This window comes from Dendrobates tinctorius, unplaced genomic scaffold (genome assembly GCF_039654945.1).
Source record: "Dendrobates tinctorius isolate UK_male_01 unplaced genomic scaffold, ASM3965494v1 ptg000035l, whole genome shotgun sequence".
Taxonomy (NCBI): domain Eukaryota; kingdom Metazoa; phylum Chordata; class Amphibia; order Anura; family Dendrobatidae; genus Dendrobates; species Dendrobates tinctorius.
In genome coordinates, this window is record NW_027361703.1 from 31,286,063 (window position 1) to 31,312,574 (window position 26,512).

The window sequence follows — 26,512 nt, forward strand, 5'->3', positions numbered from 1 at the left end:
GATGTTTAATTTACTATAATTACAGGAAATGCCTCCAAACTTTAAAACCTTTGAAAGTAAGTCGATTAATCTGCTGCTCGTACTCACTCTCTTCATGCTATAATTGAAAATCTGTATCTCATTGTTTTACGACTCAAATTCATCTCCCAACATACATCAGGATAGAGGCTGGTGGAACAATTGGATCTCTGCATACCATTTATTAGGCATGCCTTGTGTATAAAACATTCACTCCAGCCTGGTGACTAATATATGGGCACCAAGCTATGATTTACAAGGCAGTCATTTACCCAGCAACATGTAGCTAGGAAAAATGCAAATCCCATTACATATATAAACACAAACAATTTATATTCATTTCGTTAATTATGCTTCTCATAAAACAAGAGATAATTTCTCTTTCTTGTATTCTGATAATTTAAACTGAAATTGCATTATCATAAAAGCACAATATTAAAAAAAAGAAAAATGAATATAGTGAGAGGAAACCCAAAGAATCAGCAATTAGATTATATGTGATTTTTTTAATAATATACACACAATGATTCCGAAATAATAGGAATAAGATACTTGTATTATGCTCAATGAAATAAGGGGGGCAGAGATGGGGGGGTGATGGCTCTAGTAGGCAGCATTTCTCCACCTTCTGCTTAGATTATTACGGCAGATTATCAAGCTTCATCTGGACTTTACCCCTATCTGGGGTTATCACAGTCAGACTGGGAAACAGCTCATATATAATGTCAGAGACATCGCACTACACTTGCTCATAGAGCCAGTGCGCGTGTCCTGAGTACAGAAGCAGTGCTAAAAGTTACCTGGGGAGCAGGGCAGCAGCGGTGACAATGCGTGCTTCAAGCTAATACTGTCAGGGTCCAGTCAGCGCCGGAAAGTAAAGAGGCATAGGACCTGCGGACACTGAAAATGAGCAAGCTGGCACAGGACCTATGGTCATGTGACTGCAAGGGGGCGGGGATTAGCATCCTGTTTTCAGATATGACAGGACACCATACAACAACTCAGAGTCAGGCAAAACGGAGGTCACAACAGTACGGGCAAACGAGGTACAGGAGGGACAAACAGACGGGTAGTCAGACAAAGCCAAAGGTCATACACAAGAGGGCGACGTGGTACCAAGGGGACGAGCAGAGAGAAGTCGGGTCACAAGCAGAGAGTCATACACGAGAGGTAGCGCAGTACAAGAGGGTCAGGCAGAACTCGTAACAGGGACAGAATCGGATCACACCAAGCAGGCAACAAGTTATCAGGCACAAGGCACACATATACAAGAGGTCACTTAACTCAGCCGAGGGCAGGAGTATAACTGACACCGGACCCAGGTCCAGTGAGCACTAAATAGCCTCCTTCTGCCAGAGAGAGGCAGCACAATTAACCAATAGTCTAACCAGGATGGGTCAAAGCGAAATCCCGTCCTGGATCATGACATAGAATTTGTCACAAAGTGCTAAGTTGTGCCTGTTATGACCCCGCTGCTCTTCGCATTGGGTTTCCAGGTGTCTCCTGGACCTATATGAGATATAAACCACTCAATTAGGTTTGGGCATTTAGTGGTCACTTCCGATGGCTGGCTGGTTCTTCCGGAATCATTCTTGGCCATGGACAACTCACCTCAATTAACTGAATAAGACTGAGAAGCAAAACCAGCTACAGCCCAATGTAAGTGTGGAGCAATATGTAGAGCGGGTGAAATAAATATTGAACAGATCACCAATTTTCTAAATATATTTCTAAAGACGCTATTGACATGAAATTTTCATCAGATGTCAGTACCAACCCATCCAATCCACACAGGCAAAGAACTCAAATCATAGATATCCAATAATTACATTATATGTAATAATGAGAACTAACACAAGGAAAAAGTATTGAACACATGAAGAAAGAGGTGCAAAAAACCCTGGAAAGTCATGACATCATATTAACTCTAACAATAAATAGAAAACAATCCTGCCACCTAGCAAAAAATATCAGCTGGCTCAACTGATGGCCTATAAAAAGGGGTCTCATTACCAAGGTGCGACACAAGAAACATCCCATGATGGGTAAAGCCAGTGAGCAGTCTCAAGACCGTTGCAACCTTATTATTGTAAAACATACTGATGGTATTGGTTATAGAAGAATTTAAAAACTACTGAAGGTCCCTGTGAGCACTGCTGGGCCCATAATCTGCAAGTGAAAAGAACATCATTTCCCCTTAAACTGGCTATGACTAGGTGTACCCCTAAAAAATTGAGACATAGGATTGAAAAGACTTATCAGAAGAGTTGTCTAAGAGCCAAGGAGCACCACCTGTGAAGAGCTACAGAAAAACCTGAAATCAGCAGGTAAAATGGTTTAAAAAAAAACTATAAGCAATGCACTCAACCTCCATGGCATGTATGCACACTCACCATGCAAGACTCCATCGTTGAACAAAAAGCATGTTAAAGCGCATTTAATGTTTGCTCAACATTTAAACAAGCCTGTGATATAATGGGAAAATATAGTCTGGTCAGATGAGATCAAAATTGAACTCCTTGGAAGTCACAAGGTACTGCATAGTACCCCAAAAACACCATACAAACAGTGAAGTTTGTAAGTGGTAACATCATGGTGTGAGGCTGTTTTTCAGCATATGGTACTGGCAAAAGTCATATCATTGAAAGAAGGATGAATACACAAACGTATGGAGACATTCTTGATAACAGTCTGCTGCCATCTACCAGGATGAGAAAGAGGAAACAAGGGTGGACATTTCAGCAAGACAATAATCTGAAACAAACCGCCAAGGAAACTCTCAATTGGTTTCAGAAAAAGAAAATAAAGCTGCTAGAATGTGCCAGCCAATCACCTGATCTGAAGCCAACAGAAAATGTATGGAAGCAACTAGAGCTCAGAGTTCATAGAAGGAGCCCATGGAACCTTCAGGATTTGAAAAATGTTTGTGTGGAATATTGGGCCAAAAATATCACCTGAGCAGTCAGAATCAACAAACGCATTTGTAAAAAGCATTAAATAAATTTCAGTAAGCATGTTCAATACTTTTCCCTGTGTAATTTCTCATTATTACACATAATTTGATTTATGGACATCTATGGTTTTATTTCTTTGCCTGTGTGGATTGGAAAGGCAGTTACCAACATGTGGTTAAAATTTCATGTTAATAGCTCCTTTAAAAATATATTTATTTAAAAAAATCGGTGAAATGTTCAATACTTATTCATATACTTATGCATATAGTACAGGCAAATGAAGTTATGTAGCTGAACTTTATGAGCAATGTGGCGACATTTCGGTTCAAGATGTGAACCTTTCTCAAGCAAGGATGAACCAAAACATTGTCAGATGGGCTATTAAAGTCTATCTATATTGCACTTTAGTTTGTTGCTGTGCTGTCTTGATGTATTTATTATATTCAACAGGCTTGGCTTTTGTCTGGGAGGCGTGTGCACCCACTTGTTAGCTGGTGCCGTTTCCACTCAAATGTATGTATATATATATATATATATATATATATATATATATATATATATATGTTATATAATCGTCTAATTCTGTCTAACTGAAATCCCGCAGCAGGCGCAGTCCGGCTGCGAATTGGCGTGGAATTTGAATGACGCACGCCACCGTTGGGAAATCTGCAGCGCTAGCCGCTGATCTCCCTATGGTTGCTGCGGGTCATCTCCTGCAGCTTGGAGGTCAGCAGCAACACAACTGGGAGATGACCGGTGTAGCGCTCAATGTGCGGATGGTACCCAGGGTCCGGAGGAGAGGAGACTCTCCTCCAGGCCCTGGGTACCATAAACCTGTAAAAAATAGAATTTAAAAAAACAAACAAAAAAAAAAAAAACTCACCTTCCGATGGCCCCCGGACTCTTTCCCTCCTCTCACCACGCACCCGGCATCTTCCGGTCCCAGTAATGCTGTGCGCAAAAGACCGCTGATGTCGCGCTCTCGCGAGAGTGACATCATCTCCGGTCCTTTGCGCTAAGCATTACTGGGACTGCAAGATTCTGGGAGCGTGGAAAGGAGATCGGGGACCATTGGAAGTTGAGTATATCTCTCCGTTTGTAATGGAAATCCCGCGTGCAGAGCACTGTGCCCTCCCGATGCCATAGCATCGGGCCTCCATCTAGTGTATATATTATATAAATTTTTTTTTTTTTTTTTTTTTTTCAATTAATTAAGGAATGTATTTTCTGGGGAGGTGTTAACTTTTTTTCAACTCAGCACATCAGCGTCCCTAATCACCCAATCACTCAGCGTCTCCCTACTTACATTGTTTTGCTCGAAGCAGTATGCAGTCATGGCAAACTGGGGGACATTATTGGTCTATATAGAGGTCTATACATGTGGTATTAAAGGTCCATTTATCAGGAACTTGTAGGTAGTGATTTTCAGCCCCAAATTTGAAGGTAAGGACTGATTTAATGAACTCACATTCTCATATTGTCTAGGCACTCTGAAGAAACTCAGTAACCAGTGCATCTATTTTTGGTTAAAGCTTTCCACTCGGAGACCAGATGTTATATGGATGATTCATCTGCTTCTCAACAAAAGAAAATCTTGAAGAATACTCTGTCCATAAACAGAGGAGAATAAGAGAAATCTCCAATCTAACAAATAGCTATTTGGCTGTACACTTTTATCTAATACTCCTAGAAACTTTTTTGGTAGCATAAATATTTCACCATTAGACAAAACAAAGATAGCATTCCAGGAGGCAGGACAAGTGATGGAGATGTGCTAGAAGGCAGATCAACCAGGCAGCATGGTGGCTCAGTGGTTAGCACTGCAGATTTGTGCAGTCGCCCTAAGGACAACATCTTGCAAGGAGTTTTTACGTTCTCCCCCTGTTTGTGTGGATTTTCTCCAGGTTCTCCAGTTTCCTCCCATATTCCAAAGATTGCTCTAGATTGTGAGCCCCAATGGGGACAGTGCCAATAATGTCTGTAAAGCGCTGTAGAATTAGATGGCGGCTGCTACTGATAAGATTCTATGTAGATAGGAGGGGGAGGCTACTCTAAAGCCCCCGTTACACACTGCGATATCGCTAGCAATATCGCTGTAAAGTCACCGATTTTGTGACGTTGCAGCGATATTGCTGCATGTGATACTTACCTCCGACCGGCTCCCCCCCGCTGGTTATCGCTGATCGCGCGAGAAGCTCCTGGACCAATCCTCGTCGGTCACTTCCTGAGGCGCTTCCTGTGGTGCTGACGAGCGACGCGTGGAGCCGGGCGGGAGGACGCAGGATCGCCGCGTCTGCAGGTAGGTAGCGATCCCCGTCCCCAGCGATGTCGCTGGTGAGATCTGCCTGTGTGGCAGCTCACTAGCGACCACCTAGTGATGCACCAGCGATCCTGACCACGTCATATCGCTGGTCGGGATCGCTGGTGCATCGCTAGGTGTAACGGTACCCTAAGTGAATGTAACCGTAATTCAAAATTATTTTTGTGACTGTTGCAATTAAAGAAATTACACCATTTGTCTTATATATAGCCTCTGAGTTCCACTGTCTATCATGGACTGGTGAATGAGTTAACTGAGAGACTGTTCGTAAGTCTGATCTGACAGCAAGTTCCTCTCGGATGATTCAGAGCCCAGTGACCACATCAAAGTTGAATGTCCAAGAAAACAGAGTTTGTAAAAGCAAACTGTGGAACATTTTCAATGAAAACTGCAAAAATGATTAAGCCTTTAAACAAAAAATAAATTGTCCCCAAAGGTGGACAATCCATTAAATGTTATTTTAGAAATTAACTAGGACATTATATTGGAATTTCAGCCAGAATTGTTGATGACTTGCTGGGTAAAAGGATGGGAGAAGAAATATTTCTGTGTATATCCGACAATCTGATCTGTAAAGGCAGGTACAGTGCGTAAATGTAACATATAATAAAGATTACAACAAACACCGTGCCTGAAACAGACATTTTCTTCATCCAAAACCACTTCTCACTTTTGTCAGCACGTTCGCCTTCCTTTATCTCCATTTCCATATCTATTCAGACTGGTCACATTATGTCACAAAAGGCATATCTGCGCACAGCTTATCAATGAAAAAGCCTTGATTTGGCTGAATCTATTCACATACTGATCACATAGGTGGAAATGAAGCTGTGAAATGCTTATATATGAAGGAAGAATCTGCCAGTTGACGAAAGGCTGCACATTTTGGTTGGCGAATTTCATCCAAAACTGCTATATATATTACATATACAACAGTGACACCTACAGGGGGATGCATGTACTGCTAACTAGTTGACACCAAGTACTTGAGTTAATATTGATGCAACAGTTATATGTTGTGCTTTATTCTAAGAGTGTAAAAACAGTAATAAAAGAGTTTGTAATGTTGTATGGAAAAAATAAAGTAAAAAAACAAAAAAAAAAAAAAAAATCCGAAACATAACAGGTGCATGCAAAGGCAGGGTTATAACCCAGGGTGTGGAAGCACTTTATGTAGTTTGACACTCTGTAACATATATTGACAATTTGAGAAAATAAGGCTATAAATATGTAACTCCAGCTGGGAAACATATAGAAGACCCTGAAGTGTGTGAATTGTGCGAAGTCTAGGTCCTTCATACGTCTACTGCCATGCACCAGATCCTGAGCTCCTGTATTTCTACCCACCGAGTATATGCATTAGATTTCATAGAGAGAGACCTAGGTACCCTGTATTTAGTAGTCTGGGCACAGATGTGTGCTTTAAATATTAATAACAACTTATAAGATAGGCCTGAATTTGTTTTTTTCACCCAACAGAAAATAAACGCATTCTTTTTAACTTACCATATACATTTATGAAAAAAAAAACAAAACAAGAAATTCATCAGTAATTGAAAATGCCAGCAAAGCAAATTTTCACAGATGCACTCAACCCTACCATTTCCACTTATGGATTCTTAAAAATTTAGATTACTACACATGTGCTATAATAATCGTACACGGATTAATAATTTAGCTCTAATTACTATAATTAGTGATCTTTTAATGAAGTATAACATGTTTAATTAAAAAATTATACAAATATTAAATTACATTTAAAAGGTCGTTCGCTTTCACCAAACTTTTCCCATAGGTTCAGTTAGGTATAAAACACACACACACACAAAAAAAAAAAAAACGCACTTTACTTTGAGTGCTTTTCACACTCATCAGGGCTTACGCCGAACCCCTCCAAAAAAAAACAAAACCGCGATTTGGATGCATGTGCTGATGGGCGCCTTAGACTATAATGATGCTGGCAGAGTGAATGTGCGCTCTGCAGTGCATCATTTTCGGGAGTGTACACCCACTGGAGGACATCATAAAAAGCACCCTTACCCTCCCATGGTCCAGAGCTGTGCCTCTGTCGTTGCCTCCATCTCTATTGTTTGGCTGCAACAGTGATGGCACACTAATAGTGCTGCAGACAGTCACTGAGCTCTGCGAGTTGTGCTGTCTACTTGGGAGTTTTGCTGAGATCAGTGATTGGCTGCAGCGCTGTCGAGGAGATGCTAACATATGTGGTGCTTCTGTTTTTACAATACTCCTTTGTAGGGCATTCCTTTCCATTTATAATAGTAAACCGTTACCAATGATCCAGTGCTACTGAACACTGCAGGAAGACATAAGTCTTTGTATTCTCCACCTTTCTTTCACTAATAGAAGAGGCGTCCTAATATTACTGGCTTTCTAGCAGTTTACCAATGTATGAAAAGCATGCTTGTAAACTGTTGAGAAATAGAATAAAATCTTCCTGTTAATGTAAGAGTTGTAAAACTCTTTACCTCACAGTCCAAGTGCTGGCAGCGCACACAAAAGCTCAATCTGCTTTCAAATTCATGACTTATTGTATATTAACACCCCGCAGGCACAGGGAACTTTCCGGAAGAATTGTAGTAGACCTGCTGGTAATGTGGAATTACTATTTTGTAAATTTATTACATAGTATGTCTCCGTGGAGTCTACTACTTGCTAGAACATCGTTCATGGTTGCCATGAGAACTCAAAAAGTCATCAGCGTGAAGAAGTACCGTACTTGGTCCGCCACATTTGCATTAGATTGTTATCTCAATTTATTTTTGTTTTTCACTGTAACACCTCACTGAGAAGCAACCAAGTTTTTACAAATTCCTTACTTAAAAGCGGTTGTTCTTTATTGGACAACTCGCTATCAAGGGGTGACACCGCTGCTGGATGTTGATGACAAGTGACCAATGGTGGGGGCAAAGCATTGAGTACACAAGAGCGGCACCAGTATGAGAGGTATGCTTTTTGTTTTTCGCCTCATCAGATGGCTTTTGCATTCACAGAAGGAAAGTCTGCAGTCACACAGTGACTGCTGAGTCTGCCAAGTTTTTCTGCGTGGGATGCAATCACTGTCATGATTCTACTGTAAGAGTAGGTGGTCAGATGACTGAATTTTTGCAATTTACACTATAGAATAGATTAATTGAAAAGAATGGAGAGAAGCCAGAAAAATCTAGTTGGCATGTGACTACAATCATGCATTTTTTAAAATTTATTTTTATTTTTTTATATAGCACTAACCTATTCCGCAGCGCTTTACAAACATTATTGGCACTGTCCCCGATGGGGCTCACAATCTAAATTGTATCAGTAGGTCTTTGGAATGTGGGAGGAAACCGGAGAACCTGGAGGAAACCCATGCAAACATGGGGAGAACATACAAACTCCTTGCATGTCACATACATGAGGTCTCGTGCATTGGGAATACCAGGGAATTATTATTATTAGTATTAATATTTATTTATATAGCCCCATTGATTCCCTGGTGCTGTACATGAGAGAATCATGAATCATGACAGTGTGCTTATTGAACAGTGTGACAATTCAGCAGACTACAATCACAAAGACTGCTGACTTTTTTTCCATTTCAGCCAGGAAAACTTTACTACTAGATTGTCCACTAGTCGACAATTCCTTTAAGACTTTGTGAGCTTGTTATTCTTATACAGTGGGAAAAATAAGTATTTGATACACTATGTAATTTTTATTGTATGTACACTTCAACTGTGAGAAACAATGTAAATATTAAAAACCAGAAAATCACATTGCATGATTTTTAACTAAATTGCATTTTATTGCATCAAATAAGTATTTGATCACCTACCAATCAGCAAGAATTTTTGAACTCGTTACCTGTATAAAAGACACCTTTCCACATACTTAATCACACCAAAGAGCTGTCTAAGGACACCAGGGACATAATTGTAGACCTTTACAAGGCTGGGATGGGCTACAGGACAACAGGCAAGCAGCTTAGTGAGATGGCAACAACTGTTGGCACAATTATTGGAAAATGTAAAAAAAAACCCATAATATAACTGTTAATCTTCCTCAGTCTGGGGCTCCATGCGAGATCTCGCCTCGTGTGGCAAGGATGATTCTGAGAAAGATCAGGAATTGGGCCAGAACTACACAGGGGGACCTGGTCAATGACCTGAAGAGAGCTGGCGCCAGTGTCTCAAAAATTACCGTTAACACACTACACCGTCGTGGATTAAAATCCTGCAGTGCATGCAAGGTTCCCCTTCTCACACTAGAACATATCCAGGACCGTTTAAAGTTCGCCAATGACCATCTGGATGATCCAGAGACAACATAGAAGGTCATGTGGTAAGATGAGACCAAAAGACAATGTTTTGGTATCAACCGCACTCGCCATGTTTGGAGGAAGAAGGAGGAGTACAACCTAAGGAACACCGTCCCAACCGTGAAGTATGGTGGGGGAAACTTTATACTTTGGGAGTGCTTTCCTGCAAAGGAGAAAGGACGACTGCACCGTATTGAAAGGAGGATGGATGGGGTCATGTATTGCAATATTTTAGCCAAGAACCTCCTTTACCTCAGTAAGAGCATTGAAGATGGGTCGTGGCTGAGTCTTCCAGCATGACAATAACTTGAATCACACAGCCAGGGCAACATTAGAGTGGATCCGTAAGAAGCATTTCAAGGTCCTTGAGTGGCCTAGCCAGTCTTCAAATGAACTCAACAGAAAATCTTTGCAGGGAGCTGAAACTCAATGTTGCCCAGGGACAGCTCTGAAAACTGAAAGATCTGGCGAAATCCCTGCTGTACTGTGTGCAAACTTGGTCAAGAACTACAGGAAACGTCTGACCTCTAACTGCAAACAAAGGTTTCTGTACCAAATATTAAAGTTCTGTTTTTCTATTGTATCAAATACTTATTTCATGCAATAAAATGCAAATTAATAAGATTTTCTGGATTTTTTTAAGATTTTGTCTTACAGACCTCTCTAATCTTCAAAGGTGGGAAAACGTGCAAAATCACAATGTATCAAATATTTATTTTCCCCACAATATACACCTATTACTCACAAAATGTTAGCAGAAAAGGTTGTGAAAGTAAAGTGAGTTACACAGCTTGATCATGCTTATAGCTCCACTCCTATACAGTCCTCATTCAACACTTGACTGGAGACAAATACTCCTATTTTGCATTGTATTTTGCACATTGCTGTACCAAAACTGAGCAATAAAAACGGTGAAAACAAAACATGGTAAAACTCCTGTTTTCATTGGCAAACGCAAAGTTAATTCTTTTATGTGATGTCCAGACCGCAATTTTTCTCCACACTAAATTCAATTGGCACTGGAAATGAATATCTCCAATCAAATGTCTTAGATTCGTCATTACTGTGTAATGTAATTATTTAATAGTATTTTACTGTCACCGTCAGCTGAAATTATATACTCACAATATGGTAGTACGATCCTGTCGCTATGGCAGCATTCAATTACTGTATGCAGTAATTATTCAGTCATTGTATAGTAGTAGTATTCAGTTACTCCATATAGAAATCAGTCACCTCACTGGAGGCATTATTTAGTTACTATATGCTATATTCATTCACTCACTATGGAATTATTCAGTTACTCTATACAGTAGAAACTCACTGTATGGTAGTGTTATTAATTTACCATATGCAGTAATTATTCACTCACTGTATGGAGACATTTACTATATACAGTAATTAGTCACTGTATGGCAGTACTATTTAGTGAACCTCTTAGTGAACCTCTTAGTTCTTAGACAATTTTGTACTTAATGACCAAGCCAATTTTTACAATTCTGACCACTGTCACTTTATGAAGTTATAGCTCTATAACGCTTCAACGTATCCCACTGATTCTGACAATGTTTTCTCGAGACATATTGTACTTCATCTTAGTGGCAAAATTTCTTTGATATGACTTGTGTTTATTTATGAAAAAAATGGAAATTTGGCAAAAATTGCGAAAGTGTTGCACTTTTCAAACTTTAAATTTTTGTGCTCTTAAATCAGAGAGTGATGTCACACAAAATAGTTATTAAACAACATTTCCCACAAGTCTACTTTACATCAGCACAGTTTTGCTAACAATCTTTTTTGTTAGGACATTATAAGGGTTAAAAGTTGACCAGCAATTTCTCATTTTTCCAACAAAATTTACAAAACCATTTTTCTTTTTAAGCACCACCTCACATTTGAAGTGAGTTTGGGGGGTTAATATAACAGAAAATAGCCCAAAGTGACACCATTTTAAAAACAGCACCCCTCAGGGTGCGCAAAACCACATTCAAGATATTTATTAACTCTTCAGGTGCTTCATGAGAACTAAAGCAATGTGGAAGGAATAAATTAACATTTTACTTTTTTCACCAAAAAATTTACTTTGGAACCAAACTCTTTTATTTTCACAAGGGTATCAGGAGAAAAAAGGATCACAAAATTTGTTGTGCAATTTCTCCCGAGTACACTGATACCACGTACGTGGGGGAATGCCTCTGTTTGGGCGCATGGCAAGGCTCAGAATGGAGGGAGCACCGTTTGACTTTTTGAACGCAAAATTGGCTGGAATCAATGGCACATGCCATGTCGCATTTGGAGAGCCCCTGATGTACCTAAACAGTGGAAATCCCCCCAATTCTAACTCCAACCCTAACACACCCCTATCCCTAATCTCAATCCTAACCACAACCCTATCCCCAATACAACCCCAACCCTAATAGCTCTAACCCTAGCTCTAACCCCAACCTTATCCATAGCTCTAACCTCAACCCTAACCCTATCTCCAACCCTAATGGAAAAATATACTTTTTTTAATTTTATTATTTTTACCTAATTAAGGAGCTGATAAAGGGGGGTTTGCTTTACAATTTTTTTTTATTTTGATCACTGTGATAGGGTCTATCACAGTGATCAAAGTGAACAAATTCTACTATTGTTGCAGGGTGCTGGTTGGCAGATCTCGGTGGGCGCACTGCACATGCACCCGCCATTTTCTCCCTGGAAGAAGACACCGAGGACCAGAGGACAGGATCGGGGGATGCAGGAGGTGCCAGAGGTACCGGGGAGGCTTGGGGACCCCATTTCTCTCTCCTCCTCTGATGTGCTAGATCATATCCGAGGAGAAATTAATAAATCAGACTTTTTTTGCGGTAGCTGTTATTCGGTGAATAATGGCGATCGCAACATTGGGGACAGTAAAAACCGACCGAAATCATGTTAGCTAGCCGAGACCCCGGAGATTTTCCGACACTGGGGGGGCGCTATAACCTTATTTCTCAGCATCGCTAAAAAGCGGCGCTGTGGAGTAAGTAGCCTTAACTGCCGCCTTTAAAATCCGTATCGGCAGTCGTTAAGGGATTAAAGTACAGTATTATTCATTTACTATATATTATGATTCACTCATTAAATGGTGAAATTATTCGATTATACGATATACAGTAATTATTCAGTCACTGTATAGTAGTATTATTTAGTTAATGCTTGTAGTACTTAAACCATTACAGTAAAGTGTCATTCAGTCACTGTATGGTTGTGCATTTGAAAAAAATGCATCAATCCACCAGCAGCCATGGATTATCCTTTATTGGTCACCAGAACACAGATGCCACGTATCGACCCACAGAAGACACTGGGTCGAGTGCGACAAGATAAAATAGAGGTGTCTGAGAATTTTGTCTAGTGATATAATTCAGTAACAGTATGATGGCAATACGTATCTGAGACTATGGTGGTGCTATTCATATACTCAGCATGGGTACACTGTTTAATCACTGTATGCCATATAAAGTTATCTTACAAACATTGTGTGACATTATTCCACTGTATTACGTTATCGTGCAATCACTGTGTGTTAGTATTATGAAGTTATTTCATGCAGGTTATGTTTCACACACTGTATGGTGGTATGATTCAGTGACTGCGGTGAACATTTCACCTTCAGAAAAAAAAAGTTTACAATTATTAAAAACAGGATGCTGTTCCTTTAAAGTACTTCCTAAACTTGAAATATGGAGTCTTTATATATATACATAGACAGAGGCGTACACAATATAAACTATACAGTGGATGCAATAAGTACTGAACACTTCAGGCATTTTCTAAGTAAATATATTTTTCAAGGTGCTATTGACATGAAAGTCTCACCAGATTTCAGTAACAACCCATCCAATGTACACAGGCAAAAAAATCCAACCATAAATGTTCATAAATTAAGTTATGTGTAATGATGAGAAATGACCCAGGGAAAAAGTATTGAACAAAAGGGAAGGGAAGTAAAAAAAAAAAAGCCATGGAAAGTCCTGGCACCAGCTGAAACCTATCAGTAATTAGAAAGAAATCCTGTCACTTAGTGAAAAATAACATTCACAACCTTATTGCTTAACCACGCAAGACTCCATTGATTAAGAAAAAGCATGTACAAAAGCACATTTAAAGTTTACTCAACAACATTTAGATGGTAATAAAGAGACATGTATACAAATAATCTCTAACATGATATTATTAGAATATAAAGATCAATGTTCCAGTAAAGAATTTGTCTCATCCACCTTTTTCAGGAGAGCACTGCTTCCCAGCCTCCGGTCTTCCTGACTTGTCAGAGGCGGTGCACTCCTGAAGTGGCATAATAACACAGCTGGTCAGATTTGTGCGGTCTCCGAGGCTGCTACCTAAGGCAACATTGCCTCTGCTACATGGGAGAAACGTAAGGGACTGAGGCTGGTTCAATGTGGCCATCTTTAATGTGCCATGAGCAGGCTGTAATGCATAGAGCCTGCAAGCAACATGTGCTCCTTACCTGGGAAACCAACTACTCAGACTGCAGGGTGGTCGGCAACCTAGGCAATGAGCTTTACACTATAAAGTTGTGCGAATGGGGAGGATTTTTAGTAGGAGGTAAATTGCAAAGTCACTTGCTTTTACTAGCACTTTTACCTATTTAAGAATTTGCGACAACTCCTATTAAATCAAGGTTAACAGAGGAATTCAAATTCTGTGTTTTCAACCTCTTCAGAAAAAAATACTGTATGTTTCTACTTTAAATATATAAAATATACTAACATACTTTACCGGAAAATTGTTTTGCTGATCTGGTAATTACCTTTACAGGTCCCAGTAATGTGGCAATGCAGATGAGCACTTAATTCCAGTGACAATCTGCGTGTGGAAAAAAAAACGCAAAATGCACTTGTTTCTTCCATATATCGGATCAGACTCACCTAAGTCCATGTGAGCCTCAACGGGGACAGTGATGATAATATGTGTAAAGTGCTGTGGAATTAATGGCGCTATACAGCTAAAATAAATACATTTTTCCCAAACCACCCCAGTGAAATTAAGCTCTTTTCCTGTTTTAGCTGCCTCTGACAAAACTTGAGCAAAACTACACTGGATTGCTTTTTACAATGAACAATATTACTTGGGGTCCATCACACACATTACATCCTACAGATATTAATGTCCCCACCTAATATATTACCTTCACAACAGTTCTATCATGGGTTTTTGGGGGGAGGTAATATGTACACTCTAAGGTACCATAAGGCTAAAAGTGTCTTCTCCGATTTCTGGATCACTGCATTTATAAGTAGCATTGGTAAGACTGCCTTAAAGATTTATAGGTCTCAAGAATCTGAACGATGACACAAATTTCATTAGCCTGAGCTACTTGGTTATGCACCTACTATTAACAGCCACAATATTAAACCAGAATTAATTACAGCTCACCGAAAAATTTTAAATTAAAAATAAACAAGCAATTAGCGCATTGTGAATCGGATAAAATCCCTTTCACCTTAGCTGATGTTCCTCTGAACCAGACAAATCAATGAAGAAGCAGGAAATGCTTAAATTAACAGGAAATCTGTAAAACAATGGATTTCTTTAACACCATGACAAGGCCAGCAGAATGATAGTCACAGCACAGCTCGGTTTCCGGTGCGCTGGCATTTATTTCACTCCTGACATCTTTCCTTTGTGCACTTCCTTACGTAGTGGTTATGGAGATGCATATAACAAATATGAAAAGTCCTTGGAAAGATAAACTATAGCCTCCATCTCCATGTCCTTTATCTCAATAGAGGAAATGGCAAAATTTAGGATTTGCAATATCTCCTGGTTACATCTTCTCACAGTGCTTCTGGTATTATGGATAGGATATAATGGATGGATGAGCGGTCTAAAGCTTTAACACTTGGAAAAAACTCTACTGAATATAGTATGTTTTGTATTTGGCATGGTTCTTTTACACAGGTAAAAAAATGATGCTTTCATCAATTGAAAAGAAGATAAAAAAGAAAATCAGGAACTTTTCCCGATTCAAAGAATTAAAGCGTAACAGTCATTTTAATTTTTGGTTCCTGAATCAATAGTACACATGAAAATAACAATTTTGTAATATATCATATTAGAGAAATCTGCTTTCTTCCTCTTCTGGACTGATCTTTCACTCTGAACTCATGGTTAGAATCAGTATTCAGGGGTGACAGATTTCCCCATTACTGAGACAGAAGCGGACACTTTGTGCTTTTATTGTATGGAAGAAGGAGGCAGACACAGACATTCTGCTGCAAGTTCTCCTGAAACAACTGAGTAGGTTCACAATCTGCAGTATTTTTGAAGTTTGCTTTTTCAAGCATAAAAAGTGCAGCATTCTAAAGCACAAGCAAAATGAATGCATTTTCTGAAATCTCATGCACATGCTTTTTTTTACATGCATATTTTAACCATCAATACATTTTCTTCAGTGTTTCTATCCATTCAAATGAAAGCATAAAAAACACAATAATGCAACAAAAATGCATCATAAATGCAAAAAGGAAAAACGCTGCAAAATCTTCATGTCCTTACAGTTGTCAATAGAACTTTAACCCCTTCAAAACCGCTGATACATATTGAAACAGCGGTCGATAAGCCACCTTATTCCCTCATCACCATTTTAAAACGGCGATCAGGAATCAGTTAATTGCACCCTACGGGTCAAAAAATGTCTAGGTAGACGAGACCCTGGAGAACACAATCAGGGATGAATTTTCCAGTCCCTGATCATGCCAATCACATAAAAAATTGAGCTCAGTATTAAAATCAGTTCTTTAATTTCCACAATGATATAACATGTCAGAGGAGAGAGAAATTGTGTACCAAAGCCCCAAATGGTACCTCAGCCATCTCCCTTGCCCTACGCCTCCCCTTTATGAAGAAAAACATGGATTTTTGTGATAAACTCACCGTAAAATCCTTTTCTCCGAGACGCTCATTGGGGGACACAGGTACTGTGGGTGTATGTCACTGCCACCTGGAGGCTGACACCAAGTAAAAAAAGAGGATAGCTCCTCCTCCGCCGTATACACCCTCACCCCGATTGTGGGCGGAAACCAGTTTGGTGCAAAAGCAGTAGGAGATCAAACAAAAATCAGACATCAACCTTAATGCAGGTAGCAACATATCTAGAAAAACACCACTCTAATATCAAATAAAGAGCATACTAAACAGAAGCCAACTTGGCTATTAGAGTGGGTGCTGTGTCCTCCAATGAGCATCTCGGAGAAAAGGATTTTACGGTGAGTTTATCACAAAAATCCATGCTTCTCCTTCGCCTCATTTGGGGGCACAGGTACTATGGGACGATCTAAAGCAGTCCCTGGGTGGGAAGTTGACTCACCGATCCAAGCTTCATGCACCTCCTTTCTAAAGGTGCGCCACCACTGCTTGGAGAATATTTCTACCCAGACTCGCATCCGCTGAAGCCTGAGTATGGATATTGTAATGTTTGGTAAACCTATGCTGGCTGGACCAGATTGCTGCCTTGCAAACCTGTTCCGACGAAGCCTGGTGCCGAAGCGCCCAAGAGGCGTCCACTGCCCGAGTAGAGTGTGCTCTGATCCCTGCTGGAATCGGCACGCCTCTGATTCGGTAGGACTCCTGAATATGCCAAACGAACCCATCTGGCTATGGTCGATTTTGAGGCAGCGAGTCCCTTCCTGCGACCTTCAGGGAGCACGAACAGTGCATATGACTGATAAAAGGGTGCCGTCCGTGACACGTACCTCCTGAGTGCTCTCACCAGGTCCAATGTATGAAGGGCCTTTTCCACATGGTGTACCGGTGCTGGACAAAAAGAGGGCAAGACAATATCCTCATTAATGTGAAACGAGGAAACGACTTGACAAAAAAGGAGGAGCTGGTCTAAGAACCACCTTGTCTTTGTGAAAAGTTAGAAACGGGGCTTGACAAGATAGAGCTGCCAGTCCAGAGACCCGCCTGATTGATGTTATAGCTACAAGGAACACTACCTTCCAGGAAAGGTATGACAAAGACATCCTGTAGCAGCTCAAATGGAGCTTCCTGGAGAACACTTAGGACCAGGTTAAGGTCCCAGGTGTCCATAGATGCCTTATAGGGAGGTACTAAGTGGGAGACCCCCTGGATGAAAGTCTTTACCTGCAAGTTGGTAGCAATCCTGCGCTGAAAAAGGATGGATAAAGCCGATATCTGTCTCCTGAGAGAACTGGGGGCCAAGCCTGAGTCTAGGCCAGACTGGAGAAAAGCCAAGATGTTAGTGATAGAGAATCTCAGTGGAGAACAACCGCGGCCTTGACAACATGCAAAGAATACCTTCCAGGTGTGGTGGTAAATTCGTGCTGAGGAAGGCTTCTGGACGCTAACCATTGTAGCAACCACTTTGCGCCCAAACCCCACCTGAGTCAGAATCCAAGATTCAACGGCCAAGCAGGCAAACACAGGGCTCTTGAGTTCGGGTGGCAGATTGTGACAGTGATAATGCCCACTTGGTACACTGGGCGCGTTCGGACTCGCAGGCTTTGCATACTCGCTTGGTCTGCACCTGCGGAAAACCAGACCAACAGGAGATGCATGCAGCGTATAGAAACGTATGCATCTTAGGTTTTCCTGACATGCTGTACCTGTCAGGCATCCGTGCTGGAAACCCGCCGGGGAGGGCGCTCTTCGTTTTTCCTAGCGTGGCCTCTCCAGTCCTGTGTCCCCTGTGTCCTGGAAGTGCGGGGCGTCGCTTTGTCCTGCATGCCACAACTGCGGGCAGGCCCCCGGAAGAAAAAAGGGATCCTGGGGGCGGTACTTCCGTGTGCGGCCTAGCTTCGGCCCGAAGTCGGGGCCTAAATTTCTTCGGTGCCCGCCCAGGCCACTGGGGGCGGGGCCGCCGTGACGCGATGCCAGGGCGGGGACTTCATGGCTGCGGCCTAGCGACGGCTGAAGCCGCGGCCTCGATTTTCAACATCTGCCGGGGGGGGAACGCTGGGCCCCAGAACCAAGGCATGGATCCGGTTCCGCCGGGGAGGGGGGGCTGTATGAAAAAGGACGGTGCAGGCACCCTAGCTCCATCCGACCCCTTCAAGGGGTGAGGAGAGGGACCGTCCGCCGCCTTGCAGCACCGCAGTCTTAGCATTGGTGGAGCAGTGGGGGCCGCACGGACTACACTTATGCCTCTGTGCAGCCCAGGGTTTCAATACCTTAGGGTGGACAGGGCTAAGTCCGGCATCATGTCCCACGGTCCAGGAGAGGATACGTTGAGGCGACACTCACACGTGCTCGCCCGTTGTTGGTTTGGGGAGATTGGACCCTTTCAATAGGGTCCATCGCCCGTATCTCACCTCCGTGGTCTGGCAATATCCCACGTTGCGGGATAGGATACGTGAAGGAGACACTTGCACATGCTCGCCCGTTGTTGGTTTGGCGAGATCGGACCCTTTCAATAGGGACCGTCGCCCCTGTCTCACCTTCATAGGGAAAAAATAAATAAGTCTGGAAACAGACAGATGTGTGGCTCCAACAGGTAACATCAAAAGTGGACCTCACAGTTTCTTAACCAATTGTGAAACAAAATTTTCAAATTACAAATTATTATTTCAAATAACAAATTATTGGAAACTCTTCCAATAGTGAAACTAAATTTTGGCTAAAGCAACATTTTAGAGGTCAAATTTAATTTTTTATACATTTCACTTTCCATTAATTCCTGTGTAGCACCTGAAAGATTACAAAAATTTCTTGACAACAGTTTTTAAGTATTTGAGGAGTGCAGTTTTTAAAATGGTATCACTTTTGGGGAGTTTCCAATATACCCTATATGCCCCTCAAGGTCCATTGAATCTGAATTGGTCCCTAAAGAAAAAGTTTTGTATATTTGTTGAAAAAATGAGAAATTATGTTTTAAAAATGTTGCAAATCAAAAGAAAACATATGGGAAAAGTTATTAATTATTTTGTACAGCATGACTGATGACATTGCGCTTATTATTTACTATGACAGACGTGTTATTCAGTAGGCCCAGGAACAAGAGCTATTGTTCACATGAGACTGAACATTGAATCTTGTTGTAGGTTGAATTGATGTTTGTTGCTTTGTTAAATGGCTGCTGATTACCTATTGTATATCAGTCCCTACAGTTTATTGTTCTGCTATCCTTGAGGGACAAAGAAGCTAGTTAATTGAACAATAGTAATATGTTGATTACCCATTTTATCAATCCATGCAGTGTGTTGTTCTGCAAACAGAGGACAAAATATGCAGGTTAATTGAACACTTGAACAATAAGAGATGACCTTCTCCCATCTTTCCCCTATCCTGTGGAAAAATGCCTGAATAAGAGCTCTGAACTATAAAAGGGGGATTAGCCTCTTTTTCCAGAGAGACTCGACATGACAGTAGCCAAGGAAACCTGGCTCCAATAGGAGGAATACAGATTTGATTCACTGCCCATCATGGAACCCATGGAGATGTTTGAAGAACCCAGGTTGAGACAATCTGGTCAGGTCACCTGGCCAAATACCTCAATGGACTGTCAATTTCCTAAACTTGCCGCTACTTCCTCTCTGTGGGTGCCCTCCAAAAGTGGGGTGCCACTGGTAGGGTAAGTTGGCCTTTGAAACCCCAAAGTTGTAGATTTTTATTTCCCGGCGAGCCAGTGGAAGTACGAGACTGTCATTTTCATCATCTCATGTACTTGCTGGAACAGTTCTAGATGTTATTGTAAACTGATGGTTCAATAAAGTATTGCCACACTGTGTTAACCTCAGCCTATGTTGTCTAAGTAGTATTCTGCCCACGGAAAGGAGTACGGGCGTTCAGTGGGATAAGAATTGATCCATGCGGTCTTTCTAATGACAGCCAGGACAGAGGATGAGAGCACCCACTGACCCTTATGTCTCCACAATAACTATCTGGCTTAACCCCTTTTACCTATCCAGACATCCAAGTTGAGTGGTACTTACTGACCTGGCTATTTTTTGCACACAGTGGCTGTGCATGCGCGATTACTGCTGAGTGTCAGCTAACACCCGCTCCCAGCACTCAATCCCTCAATCAATATTGATCACCGCATTTAGCATGGATGCAGAGAGAAGGAGCCCTCCCCTTTGCACTCCAATCGTCACCCTCACGTCATCACGAGCGGCAGATCGTTACCATGGTGACCCAATGCCATAATGATGACATCTAAGTCACCAGAGTTAGCAAGTTTGTCTGTCAGTGCTGCGCTGACAGATTGTAAAGCACAGCAAAGCTCATGCTTTGCTATGCCTTACAAGCGATCAGACTGCAAAAAGTGAACGTCCTATAGTTGGACAAAGTAAAAAAGTATTGTAAAAAATAAATAAAGTAATAATAAAAATAGATATATTGTACTCAAATATTTTTATGGGAAAAAAGAATATTAAGTACACATATTTAGTATTGTAGAGTTCGTACCTGACCTATAAAACTGTCCCACTAGTTAACCCCTTTAGTGAACAACGTAAAAAAAAAAAAATAGGCAAAAAATTATGCTTTCTCATCATACCACCAAACAAAAATTGGAATAAAATAAGATCAAAAAGATGAATGCAAATAAGGTATTTCTGAAAACGTCATCTTTTCTCGCAAAGAAACAAGCTGACATACAGCTCCATCAGTGGAAAAATAAAAAAAGTTATAGCTCTCAGAATAAAGCGATGCAAAAATTTTTTTTTTCTATAAATAGTTTTTATTATGTAAAAGCGCCAAAACATAAAATAGACAAAATTTCTGCGGAGGTTGGCACCCTAAAATACGATGTGGTGCCGACATTCAATGACCGCTGTCCCTCAGAAAAATCCCCAACTACTGCACTGTAAAGAAATAAAAAGTGCACATGAAAGATTGGTACTTATCTTGTGCTTTCACAATGCCCATGCGTACAACAAAGACATATCGCCATCACCAAAACATCTACTTTTCAATCGCCAAGTTCCCCAGTCTCTGTGTGCTTCCCCAATTGATGTTTAAGGTTCATAAAAATACACAGTTCTTCATTCAGGCACAATCGCCCACAACAACAAGGAAAGGGGAGCACAAATATCCCGATGTCCATAATTTACTGCCAGGAGGTTTATGTGCTCAAAGGGGGGGGGAGTCTATTTCCAGGTTCACTTTTACAGACTGTGTGTCACTGGATTTCAGGATGCGGTCAACACAGCCCATTCCCTATAGGAGCTGCAGGACCAAGCTTCATCACATAAGCCAGGTGAAACATCACTGAGTGAAACATCAGTAGGTGTGTCATCATCCAGCGCCACCGGCTTTCCGACTACAGGAGCAGCATCTATTCCATCATAGCATTACCTCATGATTATATGCCACATGCATTCCATTTCATCCATTTATTTGCATTCTTTGCAGCACCTAATACAGACCCATAGCAAAATATATTTAGGAGAAGTCTCATCCACAGAAGGTCTGATAAGATAATCTCATGGTGATATGTAGCCCAGACTTCACAATCACAAGTTCAAATGTAAAACGTTTGCAGATTTGGATGAAACTAAATCAGTCAAAAAAAAAAGACCACTAGGCTACCACCAAGAGGTGACCTGGATAGTATAGACATTTTTACCAAAGTAGTCACTGACAAACTGATTAACTTACTTTGTTATTTCTTAGAATGCATGTGTACTGGGATTATGGTGACAAATAATTAAACATTGCTTAAAATTGATGGCTAAAACCTCTCCTTTTCATTGTGATTTAAGAAAAAAAAAATCACATCAGCGGAAAAAAAAAAAAAAAGTTATAGCTCTCAGAATGAAGCGATGCAAAAGTAAATTTTTCAATAAAATAGTTTACATTGTAAAATCAACAAAAATATAAAAAGTATAAAAATGGAACTGCTGTAATCGTACTGACCCAAAGAAAAAAGCTGCTTTCCAATTTTAACACACATGGAATGACAATGAAAAAAACAGCAATTCAAAAATTTTATTTTCTACCTCAGAAAAATCAGAATAGAAAGCGATAAAAAAAAAAAAAAAAAATTGTGTATGAAAATGGTATCAATATAAAACGTCAAATTGTCCCGCAAAAAACAAGCCCTCATATGGCTGTTGGCCAAAATATGAAAAAAATTATAGCTCTCAAAATACAGAGGTGCAAACACTAGTTTTTGAAGAAAAAAAAAAAAAAGCATTTTTAGAGTGCTACAGCAGCCAAATAAAAAACTATATAAATCTGGTATTGCTGTAATCGCACCAACCCGAAGAATAAAGTAGTCTAATCACTTATACCGCATGAGGAACAGAAGAAAAAACAAATCTAAACAATTCTTCACCTGCTGTTGATTTGTTCATTCGGCCTCCCATAGATCATAGTGCGGCTCAGCTCACATTTATCCTGTGCTCTACGCTGATCACTTACACTGGAGTTTCCAAGTAAATCTCTGAAATTTGAATCTGAGATTTAGATGGAAACCCCGTTGTAAGTGCTCAGCGTAGAGTACAGTATAAACGTGATCCCAAATGTTATGCAAATGTTCCCAATGAAAGCTTCAAATCAAACCACAAAAAAGCCTCCACTCAGATATGTCATCTGTCAATGAAAATAAAGGGGGCTTCCATGTCACTGGTAGTACAAATGCTCTGGAAAAGCAAAATGGCCCCTCAGTCCCATTGTGCCTAAACAATATTTAGCTTCCACAAGTTTGGCATTTCTGTAGCCAAAAGCATGAGCAGGGTAATGTACAGGCACTACAATGTACTGGTCACTACAACAGCAGTTTGCAATTCTCACTCCACAACATCCACTGCTGCTTGTTTCTGGAAAAAAATAAGTCAAAATAGTCACTACACCTGTAGATAGATTCCCAAAGGGGTATAATTTCCAAAGTAGGGTCACTCGAGGGAAAATTCTGCTCTTCTAGCACTTAGGAGCTCTATATATGGAGTCCGCAAACTATTCTAGGAAAATGTGCGCTCCAAGAGGCAAATAGTGCTCTGTAGCGCCAGAGTCTCACAGTGTGGCTACGTAATACGGAACAGCTACACATGATGCCATTTTTACCCAATTCCCAGTGTGGAAATGTATAAACTGGGGCTAAAACTAAATTTTGGTGGTAAAAATGTAATTATTTTTATCTTCAGTGCGGTCAAGGAGATCACTGCATCCCTAGATGAATTCATTAAGAAGTGTAGTTTATAAAATGGGGTCTCTTATGGTGGGGGAGTTCTGCTGTTCTGGCACCTCAGGGGGTCTGCCAATGTGACATGGCACCCTTGAATCAGTCCAGCAAAATCGGAACTTCAATATGGCACTTATTCCCTTCTGAGCTTTGCACTGTGCCTCAAAAAATTTTTTTATTTTACCACATTTGGGGTATCGGCATACTCAGGAGAAAATGCCCAACAAATTTTGGGTTTCATTTTCTTCTGTTACCCTCATGAAAATACAAAATTTGAGGCTAATAAACATTTGTGTGAAAAATGTGATTTTCTTCATTTTCATGTCTCAATGTTATCGTCACGGTTACGTGTGTCTGGACGCAGCGAGTACCGCAAGGCGAACCCATGACACGCGTGACCCTGGATACACCGCCTCCAGTAGGGCGAATTTAAATAATAAAACGTGCAGCTGGATACACCGCCTCTAACTGGCGAATTTAGGTAATACACATTATATATACAGTAGTCTGGAAACCCCTCCTCCAGTAAGGCGAATTTAAATAATAAAGGGGAAACCTGGGTAACAATAACAATGGTGGGCCCTGCGATAGGGAATAGGGACGTGGAGACCTCCTGTACTCCCCTGAGCCAGTGTCCCTGCACTCCTAACGTTCCCTATGCCGGTTCCGCACCGGGCGACGCACGCGTGCCTCAAACCCTGACTCGCCCTGCACCTAAACCCTAACTAGGGAATTGGTCGGTGTGGAAACTAATCCCACCACTGCACTAACCACACATAAGGGAAAATGACAATACAGGGGGAACACCACTTAGCTTTGTTCTGTTGCGTACGCTCCTAGCAACAGAGCCCACCACCTGCGTGCATCTTCTCCTCCAACTGGATCTATCACCATAACCGGATCCATCACCCTAGTGCAGCCTTGGAGCAGAGTCCACCACCAGTTGCAGCTGCCCAGTTAACAGAGTCCTGAAGAGGAGTCCAGCTTCTGCCAAAAAGTCCAGCACGCTTGAGTCACACTTTTCTGCCAATAAATCCAGCATGCATGAGTCCAGTTTTCAGCAACCAAGTCCAGCATGCTGAGTGCAACTCTCACCATAGTCGCCACTCCACCAAGCCATGCAAGCACTTCCTGCTGACACCATAAACTGCGACTCCACCACGCCATGCCAGCCCTTCTTGCAGACCACATCGTTGGACTCCACCAATCCATGCCAGTACTCCCTGCAAACTCCATAGCTGCCACTCGTCCCCTCTGGCTGGGCTGTCCAGGACTCCTGTTCAGCTCCAACTTTCACCCAGGATTCCTTGAGAAAGACTAATTATCACCAACAGTGATTGAACACACCTGACACTCTTTTATAGAGCCTCACACCTGATTTGTAATTACATGCACATTAAACCTAAAGTGTAATACCACTCACCACCACCGGGGCAACTTAGAACAAACAACACCACGTGTAATAATTCTAATGGCCACCTGAAGCAATCAACCCACTTTGGCACCAAGCCAAAGGAAAAAAAAAGTTCACTTTGTCCATTTACTTGTCAGATCCACTTTGGATCATGACAGTCATAAACTTCGGTGAGGCACCTGGGGTTCAAGATGCTAACACATCTAGATAAGTTCCCTGAGGGGTCTATTCTCCAAAATGATGTCACTTGTGGGTGGTTTCCCCTGTTTAGGCACATCAGGGGCTCTCCAAACGCGACATGGCGTCAGTTAATTATGCCAGAAAATTTTACATTTAAAAAGTTAAATGGTGCTCCTTCCCTTCCGAGCCCTGCCATGTGCCCAAACAGTAATTTCCCCCACATATGGGGTATCAGCATGCTCAGGAGAAATTGCACAACAAATTTTAGGGTCTCTTTTTTCCTATTACCGTTGCGAAAAAAAAATTGGGTCTAAAGTAAAATTTTTGTGAAAAAAAAAGATAATGCTCATTTTTTTTCTCCACATTGCAAAAATTCCTGTGAGCCACCTGAAGGGTTAATTAATTTCTTGAAAGTGGTTTTGAGTATCATAAGGGGTGCAGTTTTTAAAATGGTGTCACTTTTGGGTATTTTCTGCCATATAGATCCCTCAAAGTCACTTCAAATGTGAGGTGGTCCCTAAAAAAAATGGTTTGTGAATTTTGTTGGAAAAAGGAGAAATCGCTGGTTAACTTTTAACCCTTCTTAACAAAAAAATGCTATTTAAAAAATTGTGCTGATGTAAAGCAGTCGTCAGAAATGTTATTTATTAACTATTTTGTGTAACATGACTGATTTAAGGGCATAAAAAATTTAAAGTTTGAAAACTGCAAAACTTTCTAAATTTCCATTTTTTTCACAAATAAACTATTTATAGCGAAGAAATTTTATCACTAACATGAAGTACAAGAAAACAATCTCAGAATCAGTGGGATCTGTTAAAGCATTGCAGAGTTATTACCTCAAAGTGACAGTGGTCAGAATTCTAAAATCTGGCTTCGTCATTAAGGGGTTAAAAGCACCAACTGCCATCTCCTATCTCAATAACAGGAAAGTCTGTATTCACTGAAGACAGATTTCACCCCAGAATTGAGAATTTTAAGAATAATCAGTCCAAGAGGAGAAAGAAGCAGATTTCCGTAATAAGATATATTACAAAAGTTTCTTTTTTTTTTTTCCACATGTTCTATTGATTTATGGAAATATAAAATTAACGACAATTACTCTTTATAGGACACTCCAGGAAAAAACTGACACTATCAGTGTTATACATACTTTAGGGCCTGATGAATAGAG

General features: G+C 40.9%; 1 protein-coding gene across 1 annotated transcript in view; it reads right to left on the minus strand.

Annotated features, from left to right (window-relative positions):
• Window positions 1-26,512, minus strand: part of TSPAN12 (tetraspanin 12) — a 344,082-nt gene that overhangs the window by 59,460 nt on the left and 258,110 nt on the right. The window lies entirely within an intron of this gene.